This window comes from Indicator indicator, chromosome 6 (assembly GCF_027791375.1).
Source record: "Indicator indicator isolate 239-I01 chromosome 6, UM_Iind_1.1, whole genome shotgun sequence".
Taxonomy (NCBI): Eukaryota; Metazoa; Chordata; class Aves; order Piciformes; family Indicatoridae; genus Indicator; species Indicator indicator.
This window is the reverse complement of record NC_072015.1, coordinates 43,666,458-43,678,305: the sequence shown is the minus strand read 5'-3', so window position 1 is coordinate 43,678,305 and position 11,848 is coordinate 43,666,458. Positions and strand designations below refer to the sequence as shown.

General features: G+C 49.8%; 1 protein-coding gene across 1 annotated transcript in view; it reads left to right on the top strand.

The window, feature by feature from the left end:
• Positions 1-9,628: 9,628 nt before the first annotated feature.
• LOC128967638 (olfactory receptor 14A16-like) overlaps positions 9,629-11,848 on the top strand; it is a 3,714-nt gene continuing 1,494 nt past the window's right edge. Inside the window, exon 1 of the mRNA XM_054381821.1 lies at positions 9,629-9,637. The gene's annotated coding sequence lies outside the window, so the exon portion shown is untranslated. The remainder of the gene's footprint in view (positions 9,638-11,848) is intronic.

Here is an 11,848-nt window from a genome sequence, read left to right as displayed (position 1 = left end):
GCTGCAGATCTGTGGCAAGACATTGCTGCTCGCATTGAGAGAATCCCAGTGAAAGTGAGACACATCGATGCTCACATTCCTAAGAGCAAAGCTACTGAGGAACAACAACACAACCATCAGGCAGATCTAGCTGCAAGAGTTTCCCAGGTGGACACAAACTCTGATCCTGATCCTGATCTTGACTGGAAACACCGAGGTGAGCTGTTCTTAGCTCGGTGGGCCCATGACTCGTCAGGACATCAAGGCAGAGATGCAACCTACCGATGGGCTCGTGACAGATCCATTGACATTTCCATGGATGCTATCACACAAGTCATCCATGACTGTGACATTTGTGCTGCTATTAAGCAGGCAAAGCGGATCAAGCCCTTGTGGTACGGTGACCGATGGTCCAAGTACAAGTATGGTGAAGCCTGGCAGATTGACTACATCACTCTACCTCGTTCTCGATCTGGTAAGCAGTATGTGCTGACTATGGTAGAGGCAAGCACTGGATGGCTGGAAACTTATCCAGTTCCTCATGCAACTGCACGTAACACCATTCTTGGCCTGGAGAGACAAATCCTGTGGAGACACGGAACTCCAGAGAGGATTGAGTCAGACAACGGAACTCATTTCAAGAACAATCTTGTAAAAAACTGGGCCAAAGAGCACGGCATCGAGTGGATATTCCACATTCCCTACTATGCACCAGCTGCAGGGAAGATCGAACGCTACAACGGTTTGCTGAAAACCACTCTCAAAGCCATGGGGGGTGGATCTTTGAAAAACTGGGAGAAACATTTAGCACAAGCAACCTGGTTGGTGAATAGTAGAGGTTCAGTGAATCGAGCTGGACCTGCCCAATCAGATTTGTTGCGAAAGGAAGAAGGTGATAGAGTTCCTGTTATCAGAGAAAAGAATCTGTTAGGCAAAACTGTTTGGGTATTTTCTCCTTCAGGAGAGGCCAAACCTGTCCGAGGGGTGGTTTCTGCTGAAGGTCCTGGTCACACCTATTGGGTGATGCAAGAAAATGGTGAAATTCAGTGTATTCCACAAAGAAATCTAACTTTGGCTGAGAGAGGTTAAATTCAGAGTGTTGCGCAGATACAGCATCGCGCCCAAGAGGAGAGTTCATGAGATCTACGGTGCACGAACCCTGAGAGCCCTGAGTCACCTGAGAGTCCCTGTTCCTTCCTTCGCTCCATCTGCGAGGAAACAAGCTGTTTGCTGTTTTTCCTGTGATTTGACTCTTTTGAATCATCTACATCTGAGATAGCCGGAATGGACTATGGTCTTTATTCACCTATTGTTGTAGATATTATTTTAGATTAGATAAATGATAGTAGCAGCCAATGGAATTGTTTAGAAGGGGTGGACTGTGATGGTTTGAAACTGTCTTTTTAATTTTTCCTTGCAAAGTTCAGAACAGAGAAAGTGAAAGAATGTAAATAAGTCACTATTGGGTGTAAGAAAGCAAAATAACGATTGTTCTAAACACTTCCATTGGATAGATAGAAATGTTTAAGAACTATTACCCAAAACAAAGTAGGCACTCTGCACATTCTGCGTTCGGCAGTGGGGGCAGTTGCTGGGCTGTCTGGCTGCTGTTTCTTCTTCTCTTCTGGCTGAAGATAACACACTGACCTTGGCAGCTAAGTTAACAACTTTCTGCTTAACTAACTCTGCTTCTCTGTCCAGGGGGTCTGGGGGGGAAGCTCCTGGGAGAGGGAGGCCCCTTTGGGAGGGTCCCCTTGGGGGGAAGCAAAGGGAGATCGATTGTGCTTTTTCTGTTGATTGTATATATTTGTGAATGTTGTGAATTTTGTATATTTGTACATATTCATTGCATTTCATTGTAGATTTTAGACTTTGCTTGTAAATACAGCTTTTCATTTGCTTCCAGACTGGGCTAGCCTGGTTATTGTTGGTGGGGGGGAATTTCAGCTCACACCGACACAGCTTTTAAGGCTTTTATCATCTCCCCCTGGGTTCAGCTCAACACATTCCAGTTGCTTATCCACCCAGAGAGCAATTCCACCACCTGGCCTTGTCAGTCTGTCCTTCCTGAAGAGTCCATAGTCATCCATAACCACACTGCAGTCATGGGAGCTGTCCCACCATGGCTCTGTAACTGCAACAAGATCATAGCCCTGGGACTGCACCCAGATTTCCAGTTCATCCTGCTTATTCCCCATGCTTCTTGCCTTGGTATATAGACACTTGAGAGAGTGAGCAGAGGAGTATCTGTTACCATTGTTGGATGTTGCGTAATCCACTATCTCCTACAGCCCCTGGCACAGCAGTGGAGCTGGTACCCTGCCTCACAAGTGATGGAGCTTTGCTTGGTTGTGGACACAGAAGGAAGCCTTCCTAAACTGCAGCTTGGAAGGTTCAGACTGGAGCTGAGGACAAAGAAATGTGACTCACAGGGTAGAGCTGTGGTGCAAGAAGTGAGCTAGAAGGAGTCTGGACAGCCCATGTCTGCCTTTGTGTGTCAAGGAACAGGCAGCACCAGTGCAGAGCCCTGAGTGAAGTGGTGGAAATGTCAGGGTGAGTGTTGGCTGGGAAGCAAGATGGATGTCAACAGCCTGAAGGGAAAGAGCTGCAGGCATGGGACAGTGCAGCACAGCCTGCAGGAGGGATGGCCAAGGGCTCTGGCAGGGCTGAAAGGCTCAAGAGGGACAAGGTCCTTATCCTATTCATGCTGGCAGTGGCTTCTGCCACCGTGGCTGCTGAGATGAAGTTTTCTTTGGAGGCTCTCAGGAGCTGCCTTTCCAAGGCCTGAGGGTCAGATCTTGGCCTTTCTCTTTCATAAACCAAGGCCAGGGTTTGTTCACCTGCACTTTGCCTTTGTCTGCCTGCAGTCAAGGCCTCCATTGAGCTGCTCTAACAGCCCCCGGGAGGCTTTGTTGATGACACTCAGTGAGGCCAATTAATCCTTCAAGGTACTTCGTGTTTTGCTTCTGACTTCTTGAGCAGTTCCTTCAGTCTTCTCTCAGTATGTGAGGCTCATGGAATGATCCCCAAGGGTCCTAAGGAGCTGTTTGTGTCTTTGTAGTTTCCTTCAAGATTTCAAAGTGCACCTCACAAAGCTCCTTTATTATTTTTTCATGTCAAATGTAAAATATTTTATTAGTTTTCAGTTTAGAGCAGAGATGGTAATTCCCCAAGTGACACTGACCCAGGCTGTCTCACCAGGACATCTGCACTTGCAGCAAAATCTGTCCTTCAGGTCTGACATTGAATGGACAACTTTGCTCCTCACCCTCCCTAAGTTCCCCATTGCTGTCTGTGCCCACGTGGGACTTCCATCACTGCTCCTTGCATCAGACTTCTGCACTGCTCTCTGCAGCTGGAGCCCACAGCTCCATGGCACCAGCTCCCCCCTCCTCTCCTTACAGAACTGGCTGCACACAGCCCCAGAAGAACTGTTGCTCTTTGCAAGCAAAGCAAAGCAAAGGCTGAGAAAGTTCCCTCAGCAATCCAAGCCCTCTGCAACCATCTGCTCAGCACAAGCTGTCTCTCAGCAGCTTGCCTGTCCACAAGGATGAGGCAAAGCCAACAAGTTGTGAGCTGGCTGTGATTTCTCAGCCAGTCAAGAGTTCTTGAGAGTGAGAAGGAGATGAAGAGGTTGGATCCTAGCAGCCCTTCCTCATTAACCACTTTGCAATTAAAAAGGCAATTCAGCAGAATGTGTTCTAATCAAACAGCCTCTGAATTACAGAGTGGAGAAGGACAAGGCTGACACTGACTGACTGCAAGGGATCCTGAATTCAAATCTCTTTCTATGGCTGTGCCTGGATGGAACCACAAAGCACACAGACAGAGGGATAGAGCTGGCTGGGGACAGTGCAAGATAGAAACCTTGACCCTGGTGACACCAAAGGTGTCTGTCCTAACACACAGAGAGGTGGAGAGGTGGCTGGCAGAGAGGCTGCCCTGGAGTTCGGTTTCCTTCCACTTGAGTCCAGAGCAAACATTCACAAAGCTTTGGCGTTTTCAGGGGATGAGAACTGAGCCTGGAGAAGTCTGACTTGGTCCTGGCCTCTGTTGCAGGTTGTGTCTGAGGAATGTGTGAGTGGGGGAGGTGCTGGGCACAGCTGCTGTGATCCAGGAGAGCTCCAAGGCTCTGGCTTTAGTGCCTGAACTGCCCCTGTGAATTGTAGCTGTCCCAGCTTGGACACTTGAACACTCCCAGATTGGAGTGTTCCTCACTGGCCACACTCTGTCCTGTTCTCATCTGCTCTGCAGTGTTTGGCACACTGTGGGTTCCAGGTGCAGTGGTGGTGTTCACTTGCCCCAAATCAGCTGGGAGCTGCCACTCTCTGTTTGTCTTTTTCACTGGAGAGCCCAGGGAATGAGAGTGGATTGGGTTTGGCTGAGCTGGAGTTAATTCTCCTCAGAGCATCTTTCCAGTGCTGTGTTTTGCAGGGCTGGGGCTGGGTGTTGATACCACAGCAGTGCTTTGGCTGCTGCTGAACCAGCACTGGGCTATGCTTTGCCAACATTGCCCTGACCCAGGAGTGCACTGAGGGCTGGGCAAGATCTTGGGAGGGGACACAGCTGGGCCAGCTGACCCAAACTGCCCCAAGGGCTGTTCCATGCCAGATGACATCAGCTCAGCTAGAGAAGCTAAGTGAGAGGAGGAAGTGTGGGGAGATTGGTCCCTGGGGTCTGTCCTCCAGAGCAACTGCTGCCTGTGTTAGAGCCCTGCAGGCCGGGAGTGAGCGACTGCCGTGTGCTGATGGGCAGGAGAGAAGAACTTCTCTGTTGGCTTTGGGGTCTGCACCCAGCCTCTGCTTGTGCTCAGCATTAGGATTCAATTGCTTCTACCTTATTACCCTTTGGTATCTTTTCCCCTCTGCCCTGTCCATCAGAGCAGGGCAGTGATAGAGCAGCTGTGGTGGGCACTTGGCCCCCAGGTCACACATGGCTGTGAAATGTGCTGCAATCAGGAGAGCCACCAGAGCAAAGTGTCCCTGGAAGAGAGGGCAGGGTCTGGGTTTTGGCTATGGTGAGGCCTGGTAGATTGATTATATTGGACTAGTGCCACCCTGACCATGCCAGGGCAAGCACTGCACACTACATCCCCACAATGGTAGAGGCAATTGCCATTGCTTGGTTGGAACCATGGCAGTGCCTGGAGCACCTTCTTAGGCCTTGAGAGGCAAATCCTGTGGTGACATGGTAGCCCTGAAAGAATTGAATCTGACAGTGGGACTCACTGCAGGGATAATGCCATCAGTTGCTGGGCCAAGAAACATGGCATTGAATGGGTGGATCACATTCCCTGTCACTCACAAGCCTCTGGGAAGATTCAGACTGTGTACTCCATGGGTAATGGGAAAGGATGGGGAGACTCAGGGTGTGCCTCAAGGAGATTTAACCTCAAAGGAAAAATAACCTGGGATGTGAGTTGTATGTTGCAGGAAGTGACACTGCAGGAATGAGCTGAACTGATGAAGAGTGAGTTTCCCAAGAAACAAGAGGGACTGAAACCAAGCTGGTGTTGGTGCCCAACAGCAGAATATCCTGCATCTCCTGTCTTGAACACTACAGATGGGGCACAAGTAACAACTGGAGGAGTGGAAGAAGCCCATGGGATGGAAGAGCAGCATCTCTCTATGAAAGGACTGGGGAGAGTAGTTGATCCAAATGTATAGATCTGTAGGTTGTGTCTGAAGAGGGTTTAAGTAGGAAGTTTAGGTTGTGGGTGTCAGCAAGGTATGAGAATCAAGAAGAGTGCCAGGGTTCCATGTAGTGAATTATGTGAAAGCTGAGCATGAGACAAATGGTTTGGAAGAAGGAGTGGAGATGGTATTGGGTTTGGCTGAGCTGGACTCAGTTCTGTACACAGCAGTTCTAGCAGTGCTGGCACAGCACCAAGGCTGTGCTTTGGCAACATGAACCTGCCAAGACTAGGCTGAGGGGTGGGCAGAATCCTGGGAGAGGACATGACCAGGCCAGCTGAGCCATCCTGACCAAAGGGATGTTCCCTGCTATGTGACATCAGCTCAGATAGAAAAGCTGTGGGAAAGAAGTCAGTGGAGGGCATTGGGTGATGGTGCTTGGAGCAACCACTATGTGTATTGAAGCTCTGCTTCCCAGGGAGCAACTGGAGACTGTCTGCTGATGGGGAGCAGAGAACAATCTTTGTGTTTGCTCTGCTTCTGTGTGCAGCTCTTTTTGCCACAGTGCTCTGTTACACTGCTCCTCCCCTGACCTCTTATATTTTCCCTCTCCCCTGTCCATCCAAGAAGGGGAGTGATAGAGAGTCTTTGGGGGGCACCTGGCTCTCACTGACTGCACACAGCCTCTGCTTCTGCTCAGCATTAGTATTGAATTGCTTCTACCTTATTGCCAGACTTTTCTCATCTTTTCCCCTCTCCCCTCTCCATATAAGCAGGGGAGTGACAGAGCAGCTTTGGTGGGCATTTGACCCCCAGCCAGGGCCAAACCACCACACAGTTCCAGTGCCTCACAACCCTTTCTGTGATATTTTTGTCCTTATGTCCAGACTAAGCCTCCTCTGGTGCAGCTTGAGGCCATTCCTTCTCCTTCTATCATTAGATACCTGTGAGAAGAGTCCAGTGCCTACCTCTCTACAACCTCCTTTCAGGTAGCTGTGGAGAGCAAAAAGGCCTCCTCTTAGCCTTCCTTTTTTGCAGATTAAACACCCCAGTTCCCTCAGCTTCTCCTCACAGGCCTTGTTCTCCAGGACCTTCACCAGCTTAGAGTCCCTTCTGTGTCCACACTCCAGCCCCTCCATGTCCTTCCTGTTCTGCAGTGCCCAAAACTGAACACAGCACTCAAGGTGGAGCCTGACCAAAGCTGAGTCCAGAGGGACAATCACTTCCTGCTCCTGCTGGCCACACTATTTCTAAAACAGGCCAGGATGCCATTGGCCTTCTTGGCCACCAGGCACACTGCTGACTCATATTCGTCCTCTTGTCAATCAGTGCCCCCAGGTCCTTTTCCAGCACACAGCTCTCCAGCCATTCTTCCCCAAGCTTGTAGCACTGCATGGGGTTGTTGTGGCCCAGGTGCAGGATCCAGCACCCTTACCTAATGCAATTATTCCTCCTTTCTCTTACATGTTCATGGGGTGTGACTCATCCAAGTGCTTGGTCATCCATGGCTTGTGCAGACAGCCCCAGGGCTCCTCTCACAAGGCCATTCTCATGCACTTAAAAATCATAACTCTCTCATCTGTCTTTACCTTGCACTAACCAGAGGAAAAGCCCAAATACAGCACATGAAAGAACTAATCTTACTCTATAGCTTGTGAGGATCTTTCTAGATGTTCCAAACCAGGGGGTGAGCTCATGAGCATGAACTGATAGGTAAGGAAAACAAAGCCTTGCTTGGAAATGCAAGACCAGAGCCTTTGAAATGTGAGACTGAGGGATGGAAGCTCAGAGTAATAAAAATCAGGTTTAAGGTTGTGGCAGGTAAGATTCCACCCTTACAAATGCAAAGTACTGATTGGTCCCAACAAGCAGGGTCCCTCCAACTAATTAAGAAATTGACCACAGCACAACAACTCCTGGGGTATAAATGGAGTCCTGCTATGGAGAGAGTTGAGTTCTCTCCTCAAAGCAGCAGCCTGATGGTCAGATCTCCACTTTGGTGAATAGAGGTAGAGATAGAGATAGAGACAGAGATAGATACAGATACAGATATATCCTATTGAGAGATACTCCAAAAGGGACTGAGAGGCTCCCCTAGACCTTTACTGGTATCATCCACTTCTTTTAAGGAAACTGAACAACAGTATCAGAGTGGGAGAAAGGACTTCTCTGAATCACCAGGGCACTCAAGACATCAAAGAGATGATGCACTTCACAAGATATTACAGTGCAAGACCCTTTCTTTCTGCCAAATCCAATCCTCAAGGGATCACCTCCTCCTGAAGGAGTAGCCCCAAATGACACAGTACAGAAGTGCCTACTTAGGAGGAACTGCACAGTGATGGCAACTGCAGGAGGGTCCAACTCCAGTCTCTAAGTTACAGCAGCCTGTGAATCCAGACAGTTTTGCTAGGTCAGCACTATGAACTTTCTTCACTGAAGGAAGCACTGGAAGTGACCACAGACTCAAATACAGAAGGACTGTGGTTCAGGGATGCATCTGCCCACTGTGTGGGATCCAAGTGGCAATACAAAGCTGCAGCACTGTAGATTGGTGCTGGGAAGACTGCCAGAGGGGAATGTGAAGGTAGTGCACAGGTGGGAGGATTGCCTGCACTCCTGTTGGCATCAGGGATTGGTGCCACCGCTCTTCACACTGATTCCCATGCAACCTACAAGGGTGCCACTGAATGGATCTGGCAGTGGGAATCTAAGCAGTGGGATGTGGGCCACACCAAAGTCTGGAGAGCTGGAGACTGGCAACAATGATTAGAAATAGGCTGGTCAAGACCCTTAAAAGTAGGAGGGCTAGAAAGCCATGCAAGGAATGCAACACCTGCTGCAAAATGGAAGCAACAGGCACATCCCCTTGCTGAAGTTAACATAGTGAATAAGGAATGATTGGCTGAGAGGTTACACATGAAAAGAGGCCACTGAGGGAAGACACATCTCTGAGTGTCAGCCAGGAGGCTGGCCAGTGTCCATGACAACATGGGAGATGAGTGCTTCTGAAAGGTTGGACTGATGATCCCCAGGGTCTTCTCCAACCTGGGGGATTCTGTGAATTCTTACAGCTTGTCCTCAAGGACAGGCAAGGCTTAAGTCAACACAGAGTCAAACACCAGCTCAGTCTATTAGACAAGACCAGACTCTGTGGAGTACTTGACAGATTGATTCTATTGGGCCTTTGAAACAATCTCATGGAAAAAGGAGTATTCTGGTAGGAGCAGAAGTACTCTCAGGATGACCCATGGCCACAGCTACCAGCACTGCCACAGGAGCTCAAATGATCGAAGCTCTGAAGGTTTAGTAACCTACCTGAGTGTATCCAAAGTGACCACAGATGACACTTCACAGTGACTACAGTGCAAGACTAGGACCAAGAAAAAGGAATTAAATGAATGTTCCATCCCTTATATTCTCCTCAGGCTACTGGTGTAGTTGAATGGACCAATGGCCTGATTAAAAGACAGGCTGATGTCTCATGGCACAGCTGGGACACACAGTTGGCACAGGCAGGTTTTACTGTCAACAACTGAACTCATGGAGACCCCAAAATTCAAGCAGAGTCCCACAGAACCATGAATGGATACTGACCACACATCAAAGGGGATGAGTCCCTACCAGGGATACATGTGGGACAACCCCTACTTGTGAAGTTTCCTTCTACTGGCACTGTGCCCATGATGCTGGCAGAACCCAGAGGCTTCCATGCCTGGGAAGCCCTGCAATGGAATGGAAAAGTCAGCCCATGTGTGCTCAGTGGATAGTCTCTGAATTCTAACTCTGAAGCTCAGGTTCTAAACCCAGCTCAGCTCTGTGTTTTCTTACAGGCCAATGATGAAGGAGTCCACATTGCTATTTCCTTGGCAGTGGTAACCAGGACGTTGAAGGACAAGGCAGACTTCCCAGAAGAGCGATGAACTTACATCATGGGGTGGAGATTGGGACAACCCTCACTGGTACTGTGTACACATCCAGAACATATTGATGCCACTTCAGGACCACACCAACCAAATGCAAAAGTGGCAAAAGACTCAGAGCAATCCGATGTGGTTGAGGGGAGGAATATTATTTAATTACCCTCACAACAGCAATAATAACAAAAAAAAAAATAGTAACCCTTTTTTAATGAAATATGCCAAAACTCCTTAAAAGGATCCTTGTATGGTTGGAAGATATATTTGCAACAGAACTTATGCAAGTGTAGGGCAAATACAAACTATTCTATGCAAATTAGGAGGCAACATCTTGGAAAGAGAAAGTCCCTGAGAGCAGGTAGTGCTCAGTTACAGCGGGGGGAGGCTCGATAAGAACCGTTAGACCCAAAGGGCAGTGAATGCCCCAGCTCCAAGGCTCTTCCTGGAGAGACCACGTGGACAGGCTCTTCCCTGTTTAGGGACAGGGATTCACATCAGTCACTTGCCCACCACATGCCTTCTGCTGGCCTACTGGCGGAGATCAGGAGATCCAGTTTCTAGTGGAATGGGACAGAGTTTGTTCTGGAATTGGATTAGGGTTGCCATCTTGTACTGGGAGGGGGCCCAGTCTGCACTAGGAGTGAATCAGGACATCCAGTCTGTAAAGGGATGGGGCTAAATCTCTATAAGGACATCACTGGGACAGTTTAATCACAACAGGGTCCCCATTTCCCTGGGTGAAGCCAGAGGATGCAGTTTGTACTGGGAAGGGAGTTCAACCTCTTCTAGGAGGTGATCAAGGTATCAGTTTGGTACTGTCAGAGGCCACTCTTCCTGGGATGATCCAGGTCAGCCAGTTTTTACTGGGACAAGGCTCAGTCTGTGTGGTCAAGATTGAAGGAGCTCAGTTTGTATGGGAAGAGGCCCAGTTTGTGCTGGCACAGGATTAGGGCTTTCAGGTTGTAATGGGAGGGGGCCCAGTCTTTACTGGGAGAGGCCATGGGATGATGCCTTACTGGGAGGTGTCAGAGATTGTCCTAGGAGTCACCAGGGGTGCAGTTTGTAGTGGGAGGAAGTAGAGTGTGTCCTGGGAGGCAGTGAGAGTATCCATTGTCCACTTGGAGGGATGTGTTGGATGGTGGGAGGGTGCAAGGGGATCCAGGCAAGTGGGTACTGGGATAAGATCAGGGGAACCAGTTCCTGCTGGGACAAAGTCAACTCTGTACTTGGAGATGTTAATGGGACCCAATGTGGACTAGGGCAGGGACTGTTGTGTACTGGGAGGGACCAGAGGATTCAGTTTCTATCTATGGGATGACTTGGCCAAACTTTCTTAGGAGAGGTTAAAGAGACCTAGTTGGACAGGGATGGTGTCCAGTCTGGACTGGGAGGGGATCAGTGTCTCCAGTTTGTACTGCAATGGCAGGGCCCAGAGAGTGGTGGTGACTGGAGTTAAGTCTGGCTGGTGCCCAGTTCCTAGTGGCACCCCCAGGGTTCAGTCCTGGGCCCTGTCCTCTTTAATATCTTTATCAATGAGCTGGATGAGAGGATGGAGGCAGCCTCAGTCCATTTGCAGATGACACCAAGCTGGGTGGCTGTGTGGATCTGCTAGAGGGTAGGGAGGCTTTGCAGCAGGACCTGGCCAGGTTAGACCCAAAGGCCAAGGCTAAATGGATGAAGTTTAAGAAGGCCAAGGGCCAGGTCCTCCACCTGGGTCACAACAAGCCCATGGTAAGCTGCAGACTTGGGGCTGTGTGGTTGGAAAGCTGTGACTCCGAGAGGGACCTGGGGCTGCTGGTTGGCAGTCAATGAAATATGAGTCAGCAGTGGCCAGGTGGCCAAGAAAGCCAAAGGCATCCTGGCTTGGGTTAGAAAGAGGATGGGCAGCAGGGACAGGGAGGTGATCATCCCCCTGTGCCCAGCACTGCTGAGGCCACACCTGGAGTATTGTGTTCACTTCTGGGCCCCCCAGTACAGGAGGGACAAAGCAGCTCTGGAGCACGTCCAGAGGAAGGTCAACGAGGCTCAGGAAGGGCCTGGAGCCCCTGGGCTATGAGGAGCATCTGAGGCAGCTGGGGGTGTTCAGTGTGGAGAAGAGGAGGCTGAGGGGAGACCTCATTGCTCTCTCCAGCTCCCTGAAGGGAGGTTGGAGCAAGGAGGGGGCAGCCTCTGCTCCTTGGGGACAAGCAACAGCACCAGAGGAAAGGGTTCCAAGCTGTGCCAGGGGAGGTTCAGGCTGGCTGCTAGGAAATGTTTCTTCCCAGAGAGGCTTCTCAGGCACTGGAATGATCTGTCCAGGGCAGTGCTGGAGTCACC